At 38.7% G+C, this 14,191-nt stretch overlaps 1 long non-coding RNA gene across 1 annotated transcript; it reads right to left on the bottom strand.

Moving 5' to 3' along the window:
- Window positions 1-6,071: 6,071 nt before the first annotated feature.
- Window positions 6,072-9,480, bottom strand: LOC138814753 (uncharacterized). The gene is made up of 3 exons (XR_011368075.1): window positions 9,278-9,480; window positions 7,673-7,714; window positions 6,072-7,238 (listed from the first exon to the last, which is right to left on the bottom strand). It is a non-coding gene; the product is annotated as an uncharacterized lncRNA (long non-coding RNA).
- Between the last annotated feature and the right edge of the window lie 4,711 nt (window positions 9,481-14,191).

Here is a 14,191-nt window from a genome sequence, read left to right on the forward strand (position 1 = left end):
AATGAGGGAAATCATAGAGCTCATGTTGCTTTTGGCCTGGCTTGCTTCACTTAATATGATTTTTTTCCAAGTCTTTCCATTTTCTTACAAAAGGGACTGTCTCATTCTTTCTGATAGAAGCATAAAATTCCATTGTGTAAATATACCACATTTTCTTGATTCTTTCATCTATTGAGTCAATTGTGTTGGATCTGTATCTTAGCTATGGTAAACAATGATGAAATGAACATAGTTGTGCTGGTAGCTTATTGTGCCTTAGTTTGAGATCATTTGGATAAATGCTGAGGAGTAGGATTGTTGGATCTGTAGTAGGAAGACCCCTACTCAAGCAGGCCAGACCACCTATTCGTCCAGAGTGACAGAGCCCACAGCAACAAAGTTGTTAACAAAGAAGCGACTTTATTAAGAAGGCTCCTATACTGACTGGTTGGGCCGCAGCACAGGAGTGGGAGCTGGTACTGTGACCCCTAGGGGCCCATGTACTTTGGTTTTTAAAGGCAAAATTCAGGAGGCCAAACCTGGTCATGCAGGTAACCAATGAGATTGACACACATACAAAAGATTGCACAGTTATACTAGATCACATGGAGGTGGCCAATGAGGTTAGTTTGTCACATAATGGCTGTTTAAACCCGCCTATAACTTTTGGTTTAAATGACTCACTAATTCAGTGGGTAAGGTGAAGTACGCGCAAAAAGCGGAGTTTACGGTAAGAATACACAAAGGAGGAGTTTAGTGGAGTTTACCATAAGCACGTGAAAAAGGTACAGTTTACGGTAAGCTCGGTAAGCTCGAGATGTTGCCAGTAGGAGCCAGTTTACAATCTATCTGTTTTATTGGTCAGTCTGTAACAGAACAATCAAGGTGACTTAGGTTGTTAAGGGGAGGGAACATAGGGCAATTCTGTCCATTCCAGGAACTGGGCTGGTTGGAACCAAGTTCTAGTAAACCTTGATTAAAGGTTTTTCCTCTTCTAAAATCCCTAAAACAAAGGCGAAGCCATGAAAGAAACTGTACCAGCTCAAGTCTCCTCTCAGGACATACTTCAGATCTTAGGGGAGTTCTAGGTTTAGTCTGTTGAGGAACCTCCATTCTGCCTTCCAGAGTGTTTGAACCAGCTTACATTCCTACCATCAGTTTAGTGTGTTTCCATTTAGCCACATCCACCTCCACATCTGTTATTATTTGCTCTCTTGATAATGGCCATTCTAACTGGGGTAAGGGACATCAAAATGTGGTTTTGGCTTTGATCTGCATTTCTTATATGACCAGTGATGCTGAGCATCCCCCTTCTCTTTCTGAGAGGCCACACTATTACAGGTTTGTAGTGTCTCAACAGAGGCATAGAAAATTATAATATTGTATGCTTTTTGTTGTACATTCACTTCATTTGGCGCTTCCAATGACTCTTAAACTTATAGTAAAGGTTTATACTATTTCCCTTACTGAAAAAAAAACACTGATTTTCAAAAAATATAGGAAAAAGTCCCTTTGTCAGGGGTCCAGGGAATACTAAGGAAGATTCTTTACTGGGAAATTTTATTTGGTTGCTTGTTTGTTACATCACTTAAACACATGTTGAATTTGGGGTTTCCCCACCAAAGCTTCAACAAACCAGAAACTATGTTACCTCATTGGATTTTGCTACAAAAGTTACAAAATATTTTGACATATATTTGATTTGGTGTTTTGGTTTTTTTTTACTTTTGGAGGGCTAGTGGGCCAGTACTCAGGCTTGAACTGAGGGTCTGGAGCTCTTGCTTAGGTTATTTTACTCAATGCTGTCACTGTGCCACTCGAACCACATCTGCACTTCTGGTTTTCTGCTACTTAATTGAATATAAGAATCTTGAGGATTTATTAGCTTGGGTTGGCATCAAATTGTGATCCTCAGATCCTACCTTCCTGAACATCTAAGATTACAAGAATGAGCCGGAACCTCGATATATTGTGCTCCCTATGAAACCTAAACAATGGCACAGAATTCTGAAGCATGTGTGTATGGTTATGTATTTAAAAATTAGTTAGAAAAATATAGACCTTTATGTGTATGTGTGAATGTGCTGAGGGAAATGAGGATGTATCTGCTGATTTTGAGGAAAGATTTAACCTAGGGCTTTTCACAGATTTAGCTACATTGTACAGAAAGCTTGAGACTAAAAGTGAGGTAAATGATGTCATTATTCCATTTATCTACATGCCTTGCTAACATATGCATATACTGTGGTGTTGTCATGAGTATTTTGTGTATGGGAGCCAGTACTGGGGCTTGAATTCAGGACCTAGATACTGTCCCTTAGCATTTCATGCGTTTCTAATACTCTACCATTTGAAGCACAGCTCGGCTTTCTTCATTTACTGTTTAATTGGAGATAGAAGTCTTTTTTGCTGTTGTCTTTGAACTGAGTTTCTCATATCTCAGGGTCCTGAGTAGCTAGTTTTACAGGCCTGAGCTTCCAGTGTTTAGCTTTTCATTATTACTTTCACAAGCTACATGCTCAAACACATTCCTTGCATTCAAAAATTTCACTGTTCAGGCTGACTGACAAGTTGTGAGGAAACATGGTGGAGTGAATAAGTTACCAAATGGGCCTCTAGCCCCATTAACATCATTCTTGTCAGTAACTTTCCTTTAAGTGAGTGAGTAAGTACATATTTCCACTTTCACTCTGACATTTTAACTGGAACTCATGAAATGTTTTTGATATAACTTTTAAATGTTATCTCCCAAACAGGAGATATTATTTGAATGTTTTGATAATATTTAAGATGGGGGTGGTCTTGTGTGTCTGGATGTCTGTGGACAGAGGCCATCCAGCTGGGCTTCAGGCACAGAGCTGATGCTTCCTGTCTGCTGGTTGCAGAGAGGAAGGTTTTCTTCCTGGTCAGGCTTTGAATTGAGATCCTTTCATCTTAAACTTCAAAGTAGCTAGGATAACAAGCATGAACCACCACCAACTGGCTTGTTTTAGAAGCATTAATTGTTCTTCATTCATTGCTTTTTTCCTGGAAGATTGATCTAGACAGGCTGCTTGTACCTCATGATAAGGTGATTTGAATAATACCCTTTGCCTCTGGCATTTCTGAAACCCATTTCTTCAGTCAAATGAATTTGTTGTAAAGCCAATAGCATTTTCCTTCTTAGATGTTAGGTAGCTTATTTAAATCTCTTATACTTTCATTTGACAAAGCAATCAGGAAGTTTCTGTAAAACCCTACTTCTTGAGAGCATTATAGTTAGAAGGTATAATGTGCACACTTTCATATAGTCTCGCCTTTTATAAACATATGTTACACGATTGGGTGGAAGAATGACTATTGAATTAACTTGATAACCACTGTAGAATTTTTAAGCCTTAATGCTTATTAACTCAGAGGAGGATTAAAAACATTCAGAATAGTAGAATGTGGCTATTACTCATTTGATGTATGTGGAAAGATGATCAGAATTCTGATTAATAAAATATATCTTCAAATTTCCAGTGGTAGAATGCTATGCTAACTAGGAGGAGACAGTGTTGATGCCAGGGCTTTGAAAGCTGGTAATGCAGCAAAATATCAGGGGCGAACATTTGCTAAGGATACAATTTCCAAGGCTTATACCAAATATATTGAATTAGAATGCTAAGTGATGAATGACAGCACCAAATTTTATTTGTTGGCTTCTTTGTTTAGGAAGTCCTGGGATTTGGACCTAGGGCCTGGGTGCTCTCCTTTAGTTTTTTCCTGAAGGCTAGTGCTCTACCAGTTGAACCACAGCTTCATGTCCATATTTCTGGTAGTTAATTGGAAATAAGTCTTACCAAATTTCCTCCTTGGACTTGCTTCAAATCTGATCCTCAGATATCAGCCAAATGAGTAACTAGGATTCCAGTTGTGAGCCACCAGAGCCCAGTTAGAATCACATTTTAAAAGTATTCTTTACTGAATCAGATGTGTCTGACTACTATTGTAGCACTTTGGTTCCAGTGGGTTGTTAGATTTAAACTAAAATCAGAACTTTTTTTCTTGTAACCGGCAGCATCCAATATCTATCTAATTTATATCTATCTTCATTTTGAATCTTTTTCTTCTTTGTACCTTTCCATTCTTAATTCACAAGCAAGCATGTCAGTGCTGTTTTCATTTTCTGAAGCAAATCAGCTCCATTCCCATCAATGGGCGATGTATTTGCTGTCCTTACTGTCTGGAGTACCTGCTCCTAGACAATTACCTGGATGTTGGCTCTCATAACAACATCCCCAAAATGAAGTTGTTGCCACAAAATCACCAATTTCATGTCTCTGATTTATAGAAATTATCATTATGATTTCTGGTTTTCTTTACGTCATGAAATTGCTGAGGAGAGAGCCCCATTCACTGCTGTTTCTCCAACACCTGTAATAGTGCCTAGTCCTTAGTGCTCAGGGGCCTTACATGGAGATCAGCCTTCCCCAGATCAATTTATCTTAGCTTATGGTCAGGACAGCTGTTCAAGCTGAAGGTTAGTGGCTAGTATTCATTCCCTCTCATTCTTTGTGCCTTTTGCTGTTGTTGAGCCAACTTTAGGGCAAAATCAGTGCCTGAGACCTATTTGCTGCTATGGCAAAGGTGGCTATGACATCATAGAAGTTATGACCATTGTATTGTGAAGCTGTGTGAGGACACCAACCCCCACACAATTTCCCCAAGATATGTGTCTCCTTTGCCCAGGAGTGCATTCAACAATTCAACAACCAAACTATCACCCAGTTCCTGATAAACTCAAAGTATGTTTCCATTTCCTTTAAAAAAATTCAAGACATGCCTTTGATGATTTGTCAATGAATTACTGAAATAGAGTATATAATTTTATGTATTTGTAAGTCTTTGACCATCTATCTTGAGCCCTTGCCATATTTCTATGTGTTTGCATCTTGTGAAGGGAAATAATGTTTAATTCAGTATGATCAGAGACTACAGTTTGGAACCTTTTGGAGGGAATGCCAACTTTCCATCTGATGTTCTACATATTGCCATGTTGGTACAGGAACTGTGTAGACTGTCATAAGATAAGAGGCTTGTCCTGATTTCTACTGACTTTCCTCTGGGGTCAGGGGGTGTGATCCCACTGCCTATGTGTTTATTTGCTACACTGGAGGGACCAGACCTCCTCTGAAAATCTACGACTTGGTTGTAAGAGATACTAAATCTCATAACCCAGCATCCCACATCACTAGGATTACAGGACTGAGTCTCATGGACTCAACTTTTTTATACATACTATAGTCAATTTCATTACATTCACTTTCATTTTATTCACATGATAGACAGATATATACAAATATATGTATATGTTTATTCATCTATTTATAATCAGTGTTATATATAGAAACACACAAATATATTCTTATAATTATAATCAAATTATATCACTATTTTCCCCAATAATATTTACACTAATATTTTGTGCAAAAAACTCAAGTTTAAAATTTAAATGCCATTGTAGTTGGAAAAATCATATTGTCTTATATACTATGTAATATACTATATATAACATCAAGAATATAACATGTATTTACATATAACTGATTTAAATGTGGAGTATTTTTTCTTCCTGATTTTGTATTTGTTCATCTATGTAAACCTTCTTTTTCCTATTATGGCTTTTGCTTTCCATTATACATATTTTCTATATATTTTCAGCCCTAAGTAGACTTTTTTATAATATTGGAGCCAAATTTTTCTTCCATATTTGTCCAAAGCACAATGAAGTTGTTTTCAAATTCGAACTCACTGTTGGAAGAGAGCCCACATACCACTATAAGTATTGTGGCATTTGTCCCATTTGACAGGATAGCCTTCTAGGACATCTGATCTTCTATGTACTAGACCTTTTATGGCCACCTTATGACCCCATGCAGGCATGGCCTGGCTTCCTTGCCACTCCCTGTGAATTTAACATTTCCCATTATATCCAGTAGGCTCTCTAATACAGCCCCCTGTCTCCCTGTGTTCCCCCCCAGAACACATATGCACAATGTTTCAGATTGTCGGATTAAAAAGAAATATATTTAGGATTCATGAATTTTAGAATATGTCAAAAACATTATTTTAATAAAGTTAAAAAATAAATAGGGTGAACCTTTTACATCAGGACATAAAGAAAAAAAAGGATTGTCTCAGGAAAAGGAGAAGGAATCAGAAATTCTCCCACAGAGTCCTCAAAGAGATCTACTTCCTCATTAAAGACAGGATTTTCTTCCTGAGTCCAGGTAGAGACAGATTCTAATTTCTCAATTGTAAATTGAATCCCCTGCAAGAGGTCAGATTGGTCTGGGTATTGTGAGGAAAGATTCCTTTTCCTCAACTGAATCTAGATTTTGGACCTCACTCATTGGTTTTCCTGAAGATAGACTGGGGTCATTTTCCATTAGCACACATTTACCCTGCACACCAAGAAGTGTTTTTTTGACTGGCTTGGTGGCGATCTAGTTGGATTGTGAACATCAATGGAAGACATTCTGGATTGTCTTCATACTTGGTGTTATGTGCAGGTACACCTGCATCACATGTGGGGTTCAGAACCAGTGGGATGTCCACAGGACTCAAAACCTACTTAGGCCTTTCTACAAATTGAAAAAAAAATCCTCTATGTTCACATGCTTTCTGGAGATCTTCCAATCTCAATCAGTCACCATTGACGACATCACTGATGGGTTCTTTATCTGGAGCTCTGCAGGAGCTGCTTTACGGTGATGCAAACCTGAGAATGTAAATAGGTACAGAAATCTTAGAGTAGACCCTATAAGTTAAGGTGTGACTAAACTTCTGAGGATCTAATGGGAGAAGCTGTAGAATTTGAGGTTGGATTGAACACTGATTAGAATGTAGGGTGTTTCTAATGAGTGGCTACTTCCAAGTTCTTTCAAAAGGAGAACAGATTATACCTGGCATAGAATATCTATAAAAGGACATTTTGCCAAACTGAGGAGTACTAAGGTCTCATGACCAATTGGGCCCATCCCTAGAGACCCAGGTTCCATCCCTCCTCACGAGCCCTGAGGCATCTAAACAAGTTCTTCCTCTTTTTCTTGGTATCATGGGTCATGGGTTCCTCCAGCTGGTCCAGAAGAATATGTAAGCAGAAGAGCAGGTCTGAAGAGACCATGTTGATCTTGACATTCTGTGTAAGTTCTTTCAGGGTGTCATGGTTCTTAGGCACATAGAAATCATCAGGGTAGAAGTCCATCCACATAGGGAGGATAGAATAAACAATGCTGTGGGAAGATTAGTGAAAAGGAAAATGAGAGCCCACCCTCTCCATCCTGAACCTTGTACTATAGACTCTTTCTGGCAAGACTTGCATGTTGGGAAGTGGGAAGAGACTCCTGCAAGCAGGATGCTCCTCACAACCCACTTCTAGAAATTTCTCAAATATAATCTTAAAAATTTCTCCCTGTGATAAGAAGAGAAAGTTGTTTCCCCAATGGATCTGACTTGTTATATACAGCCCTTCCTGGCATCCATGAGAGTCCAAAACCACAACCACATCCACAACTGTGTAATCTGCTATCCTCTGATGTGCCAAACCTCAACCCTCTGATGAAAATAACAACTGGTGTGCAAAGAAGAAAATTGACTTTGATTCAGAAACGTCAAAGGTACCAAGTTTCAAAGGACAAAAATTCTCTTTGTGCCAATGTCCACTTACTTTTTCACTTGTTCATCTTCCTCCCAGTTATGGTAGAAAGATCTGTACCAATGGGATAAAGAAGTTAACTCTTTGCTTCTCCTTTTCTGAACAGGACACACATGGGACTGTCTAAGTCACAAATGGTAATGTAAACATGAAATGTCATGTCAAAACCAGCTTTACAATGTCGGTGGGGGGGAGGGGGGTATAATTGGGTGGGGGGAGGGGGGAGGCTGGGAAGGGAGGTGAAGGGTAAACAAAGGAGGAGGCTGCAATGCTTGGTAAGAAATGTATGCATTATCCTGCCCATGTAATTGTAGCCCCTCTGTACAGTATGTTCTCAAATAAAATAAAATAATATTAAAAAATAAAAAAAAGAATAAAAACTTTAAAAAAAAGTGAAGATATGTCTATACAATTTCATGGAAATACTGTGAGTGTGCTTATATACATCTTTCCAAATAACTGCAGAATGGCTCATGCCTCTAACCCTAGCAATCAGGAAGGTGAGATCTGAGGATCAGATTGAAATCAGTTTGAACCCAGTCTAGTTTGTAAAATCTAAAGACACTTATCTTCATTTAACCAGCCAAAGGCCAGAACTAGACTTGGGGCTCAATTGGTAGAGTGCTCCGAATGTTACAGAACTCAGGCCCCAAATTCAAATTCAAGTTTCATCCTTTCTTCTGTCTATATTCCTTCAAAGGCCTCCAAGATAGTGATTTCCTAGATGAGGGTGGAGGTTGGATGAGACTGGCTCATTCCTTTAATCCTATTCTTTCAGCAAGAAAATCATTAAGGCTCCACTAGCTTATGAGGCAAATGAAATGTTCTGGCAGCCCAGTCCTAAGGAATTAGTCGAAGACTGCTCTTCTTTGTCTCAAGCCAAGCTCCTTTGATAAGACCCCAGTGATACAGTCTCAGAGAGGTACCAATTATTCCAATATTCTGGAGGGGGTCTCATCAGTCTTGGGTTTGAAGGAGGAAATCTCACTTTTTTTTGTCAGTCGTGGGGCTTGAACTCTGGGTTTGGATATTATCCCTCAGCCTTCAACTCAATGTGAGCACTCTACCAGTTGAGCCACAGCACCACTTCCGGTTTTCTAGTGGTTTATTGGAGATGAGTCACATGGACTTTCCTGTCCAGGCTGGCTTTGAACCTTGATCCTCAGATCTCAGCATCCTGAGTAGCTAGGATTACAGGTGTGGGCCACCGGCACCCGGCTAAGGAATACTCACTTTTAAAACAGAATATCCAGCAACTGCTCTATTGTCCCCGCTTTCTATAGTGGTGGAGGAAGTTTCCAACATAGAAGAGATCACCTTTCTGGTAGGCAGGGACCAGGTCCATTTCCAGAATTTCCAGCAAACCTGAGTCCAGGCACCATATATTATAAGGCATATTCAGGGTTTGGGCTGACTCATTGTCACACTGGGGTGGTAAAAAAGAATGGATCTTTGAAACATGGAAATGGGAGTACACTTAAATTGAGTAATTGTAAGAGAGTGGATTGAAAACTACACAGTAAATATTTTCTCAGTCTACTCATATAAAAGCACACAAGAAGAAGGTTCTAGTGTGGGCTAGGATGAGATTAAATAGGTTTCCTGTCATAGTTTTACCTTGCCGGAGTTGCCTTGGTTTCTTCTTATAACAAGGCCTGAGACATTGGTTTCGTGGTTTAGCACTGATCCAATGTCTGCAGCATCAAGCGAGGCACTCACACCACTCATGCCTGAGACCTGAATCTCTTGAACTTTGAAAACAATACAGGAGCATCTTTCTTGTTCCTGAGCCACAGGCCAAGTGAGCTGGCTTGAGTTGACTTTTAGTTACAGTTGCTTGGCTCTCAGAGTTCCATATTCTATTCCATTATGAGGGAGGTAGAGTCATATCTCAGAGCCTAATCATCTAAGCTGCTTGCTCACATAAGACCATCCCAAAGACAAACTGTAGACTGAAATCTCCCTTCCTACTTCACTCTATACACATGTGGATATTGTCAAATCCCAACATTATCAGCTAGGCCTAGATAAAGTCATGGTCTCAGTCTCAAAAAGCCCTTCCTAGCTCAGATCCCACCCTTATTTGTCACTATTCTTCTCATCCTGCACAAATCATTTTGCCTCTCAGGGCCCTCTCAGCCTGCCATGTGTTTCTTGCATGTATTATTGACATCCACTTACTAGGACATTGTTAGCTTTTTGTTTCCTAATTTTCTGTTTGCTCTTGAAGGCTCTGTGTGCTGTCAGCTGGAAAAAGGTAAGTACCTAGAGGCGGGAAAATCAAAAAAGTATTGAAAAACAAACATTATACATGTAGTCAAACATTTTGTAAGACAGAAGAGCATTTTTGAAACTTTTATTATATTTTATGAACGAGGGGAAGGGGAGAAGGGAAGAGGTGCTGCGTTGTCTTCTCATAATTCAATGGTTATTATTTTAAAATACTATATTTGAAGGAATGTAATATTTAAAGAAAAAACTGTACTCCTGTTCTTTTTATAAGCTAGGCATTTATAAAGCATTCCTCACTAAAGTCTTGTCGTTTGTGTCCCATGAACTGTCCTCCTCCTTCAAAATAATCAAGGAAAACCCTTCACAAATAAGTGGGATGTTGTCCAATATCTGGATAAGAATTTAAGAGACAATATTGCCTGCCATTTTGTGCATGTACTTGTGTGTGTGTGTGTGTGTGTGTGTGTGTGTGTGTGTGTGTGTGTATGTGGGTGAACGTGTGTCTGTGCATAAAGGTGTTTTAAGATTTGAGCAAGGACTATATGACAATCCCGAGGATCTTTCCCTTCACTGTAGTGCTCTACCAATTGTGCCAAAGTTCCACTGCAAGTTTTTGTAGTGAACTGGAGAGGAGAGAGCCTCCAAAACCTGGTGATAAACATTGTTACTGGAGGTAGTGGGGTTGCATGTTTCAGTCCAGCTTCACAACACTCAATATCATAAAACAACAACAGCAAAACCTAATATCAAAATACAATAATAAGATGTAATTAGAATAAAATTTAGTGATATAGTCTGTTAGCATAACTTTCATGAAACCTTGGTTGTAATGATTTAACAACACAAAACCAAATAAATTAGATAATTTCAGTAGATTCTATAAATTTTTTAATTCCATCTTAATAACGGAACAAGAAAACATTCATACTCATAAGGAGAATGTAAAAATGATAAAAGATGGCAGATTATGAAATAGGAACTTCTACACTGCAGGAAAATTATTGTCATGGTTAATATATGGTGGTATTGTAATGGTGAATATATGATAATGTTCTTCAGAACAGCAATAGATAAATATATATTTACTGCACATAGTTTAACTTGTCTATCTCTATCAACTTCCAGTCTTCAAGTGCACATTATAAATGTATTCATGTTTATGGTATATTCCAAAAAAATAACTATCAGAGGCAGGAGTTACCAAAATATATTACCTTCAAAGTGTTAGGAGATAAACTTGCTAATTATATTGACTATTTTATATATTAAGCATGTAGTCTGTTATCATTGTATCTCTAAGTATGTACAAACACTACTTCAAAGTGAAACGAAATACAACAAGGTTTTGAAGGCATATGCCTGTAAAGCTAGCTATTTGGGACATCACTTCAAGACCAGTGTAGTTTTACCTGCAATGCTCCACAACCCCTGGCTCTGTGTGATGGAATACGTCTATCATCCCAGGTCCATTGGGAGCTTAGAGCAGGAGGATTTCAATTCCATGCCATACTGGGCAAGAACTTCCACATGGCTCCATCTCAAGCAAAGAAGGTTCAACACTCCCCCACCTAAGTGAAAATAAAAATAAGAGCATTGTAGTATAAGAAACAAACAATATTAAAACATGCCAATACAAACCATCATGAACAACACACACCTAGTGTTTGTTTCTCATACCTGTAATCCTAACTATAGCTAGGATTATATATGTGAGCCAGAGGCACTAGGCAGTTCATTATTTTAAAAATTACTATTTGAGTGTCTGCTTTGACTCCGAGGTCCTTGATCCATTTGGAGTTGATTCTGGTGCAAGGATCTAGCTTTAGTCTTCTACAAGTAGATAACCAAATTTGCCAGCACCATTTACTGAAAAGGCTGTCTTTCTTCCATTCTATTTTTCTAGCTCCATTATAGAAGATTAGATGGCTATAGGTCTGTAGGTTCATTTCTGGGATATCAATTCTATTCCATTAGAACTGAGGTCTGTTCTTGTGCCAGAACAAAGCTGTTTTGATTACTATGGCTTTGTAGTAGAGTTTGAAATTTGGTATTGATGTTCCTCTAGCACTGTTCATTCTATTAAGGATCATTTTTGCTATTCGGTGTCTTTTATTGTTCCATATGAATTTTTGGACTGCTTCTTCTATTCCCTTGCAGAATGAGTTTGGAATATTGATAGTTATCGCATTGAATTTGTAGATAGCCTTGGGAAGTATTGACATTTTCACGATGTTGATTCTTCTAATCCAGGAGAATGGGAAGTTTTGCCACTTTCTAAGTTCTGTTTTGATTTCCGTTTTCAGGTTTTTAAAGTTTTCATCATAGAGGTCCTTAGAGGGTAATGAGAAAATATGAAGCTAGAGATCCTTTCAGATTATCCCACCCACTCTTCTATTACTTTAAGCAAAAAACAAAACAAAGGAAAGCAAACAAAATAGACTTTATGGTTAATTAAGCTGCTATTAAAGATTCCAGGCAGAATTATACAGCTAAACGATGAGTTAGTACATATGTTTTGTCAATACTGAACTTATATGTGTCACAAAAATATCCATGGATTTATAACTAGAAATTCTGAAGTGTTAAGTATATTAATTAGGTGAGTTTCATAAGATAGCCAATGAATAGAACACCACACGGAATTCAGTCTGGTAAAGTAGTTTATTTACTGAACTGCTGCCCATGCCATACATGGTTGAAAGGCATGTACAAAAAATAGGGTAGGAGTTCCGGGAAGATGGAGGAGGAGAAGCTGGCTAAACAAGCTCTCACATAGAAAGCAGTTTTAGTGTTCCAGGAAACAGTCCTATGCCAGAGAATCACACCAAGTGTGCCATCACAGGACAGAGAGTTAGGCCAGAGAGGGAAAATCCAGGCAAGGAGACAGATCTGACCATTTGCCAGCAGCTGCGGCTGCAGCCGCAGTAGCAGTGGCTGTTGCCACCATACCGGTAATACAGAGAGTCCGGGACAAACGCGCAAAATATGGCAGGCAAGCAGATTCTACACAACACCAGCAAGAACTGACAAGGAGCAGACATCTTCATTCTGAAATTTGTAGACAGAGAGGACCCAGGAACTAAGACTCCAGCGTTAGTAGAAGCCTGCCATCCTCACTTCTTCTGAGGGAGCAGAGGAGGTAAGGCCACCTCTCCAGATCCCCACTACAAGAGATCTCCATATTTGATACTGACAAAGGTATGGATGAGCAGCTAGCTCCAACTCAGGCCTTGGAAGGAAACAAGAGTCATTTAGCAGGTCACAGAAACCTCACCTGACCTGCCAGTCTTAGCTCTACCCAGGGAAAATTCTCCCAGCCTGGCTGAGCAAGCTCTGCCAGACCCAGGAGTGGATTTCTTCCCTGGGTAAACTGAACCAGAGGCTACCCCTCCCTACAGCATCCTTGACAACCAATTGAAATTCAGTAGACATAAACCCTGAGAATGGCTCCAGGCTGGGCTCTGTAAGTATCTCAGGAGCTAACTCCTCAGGGAAAAGTTGCTGTTTGCTGAAAGGACTCAACTCTACCCAGAACCTAGCGTCATCACAGCATCTTCATACTAGAGGAAACAGCCATCTCCCTCTTTAGAGATACTCAAAGCAGATCTCCCTCCCATTGAACTAACTTGGGAGGGAATCACAAAATCCTGGGTAAAGCAGAGAATTTTCTGCCTACTCAAACAAACTGACTTAAGAAACCATATAAGCCACAGGAAAATCAAACACCACAAGCATACCAGAGACTCCAACAAGAGACTAGTTACATACACAAGGGAGATACAGGATATTCCCATCCCCCCAAAAAAAATCAAAGAGCATTTTTTGTACCTTTATAAAAAAATTTTAATTTTTTTAAATTTTAATTTTTAACATTAAAAAATTTTGTTTTCTATTAACTTTTTTTCTTCCTCTTATAACATTATTTTAAGGGTATATGTGTGTGTACTTTTTTTTCTTTATAAAAATTTGATTTTGTTTAGCTCTACTGACCTTTCGACCCTTTTATTCTTTCCTTCTCATTCTTTTCACTTTTTCTTCTCTTTCATTCTTCTTTGCATGACTTAGTTGCTGTTCTGCTCATCTTCAGATAAACCCATACTAGATTATTAGACTTTAACTCCCTGTTGTGTATACATTTAATCCAGAAATTTATTACTCAATTTAAAACCTCTTAGACTTAAATTCCTTAATAGAAGTACTACCTCTTTATACCTATATAATATTTCAAGCATTTTTATTTTTGAGTTTTACATGTCTCCTTTCTATCCTATCCACAGTCTTCTCTGAATATCACATATT

This window comes from Dipodomys merriami, unplaced genomic scaffold, assembly GCF_024711535.1.
Source record: "Dipodomys merriami isolate MVZ:Mamm:240054 unplaced genomic scaffold, mDipMer1.0.p SCAF_607, whole genome shotgun sequence".
In the NCBI taxonomy this organism is placed as follows: domain Eukaryota; kingdom Metazoa; phylum Chordata; class Mammalia; order Rodentia; family Heteromyidae; genus Dipodomys; species Dipodomys merriami.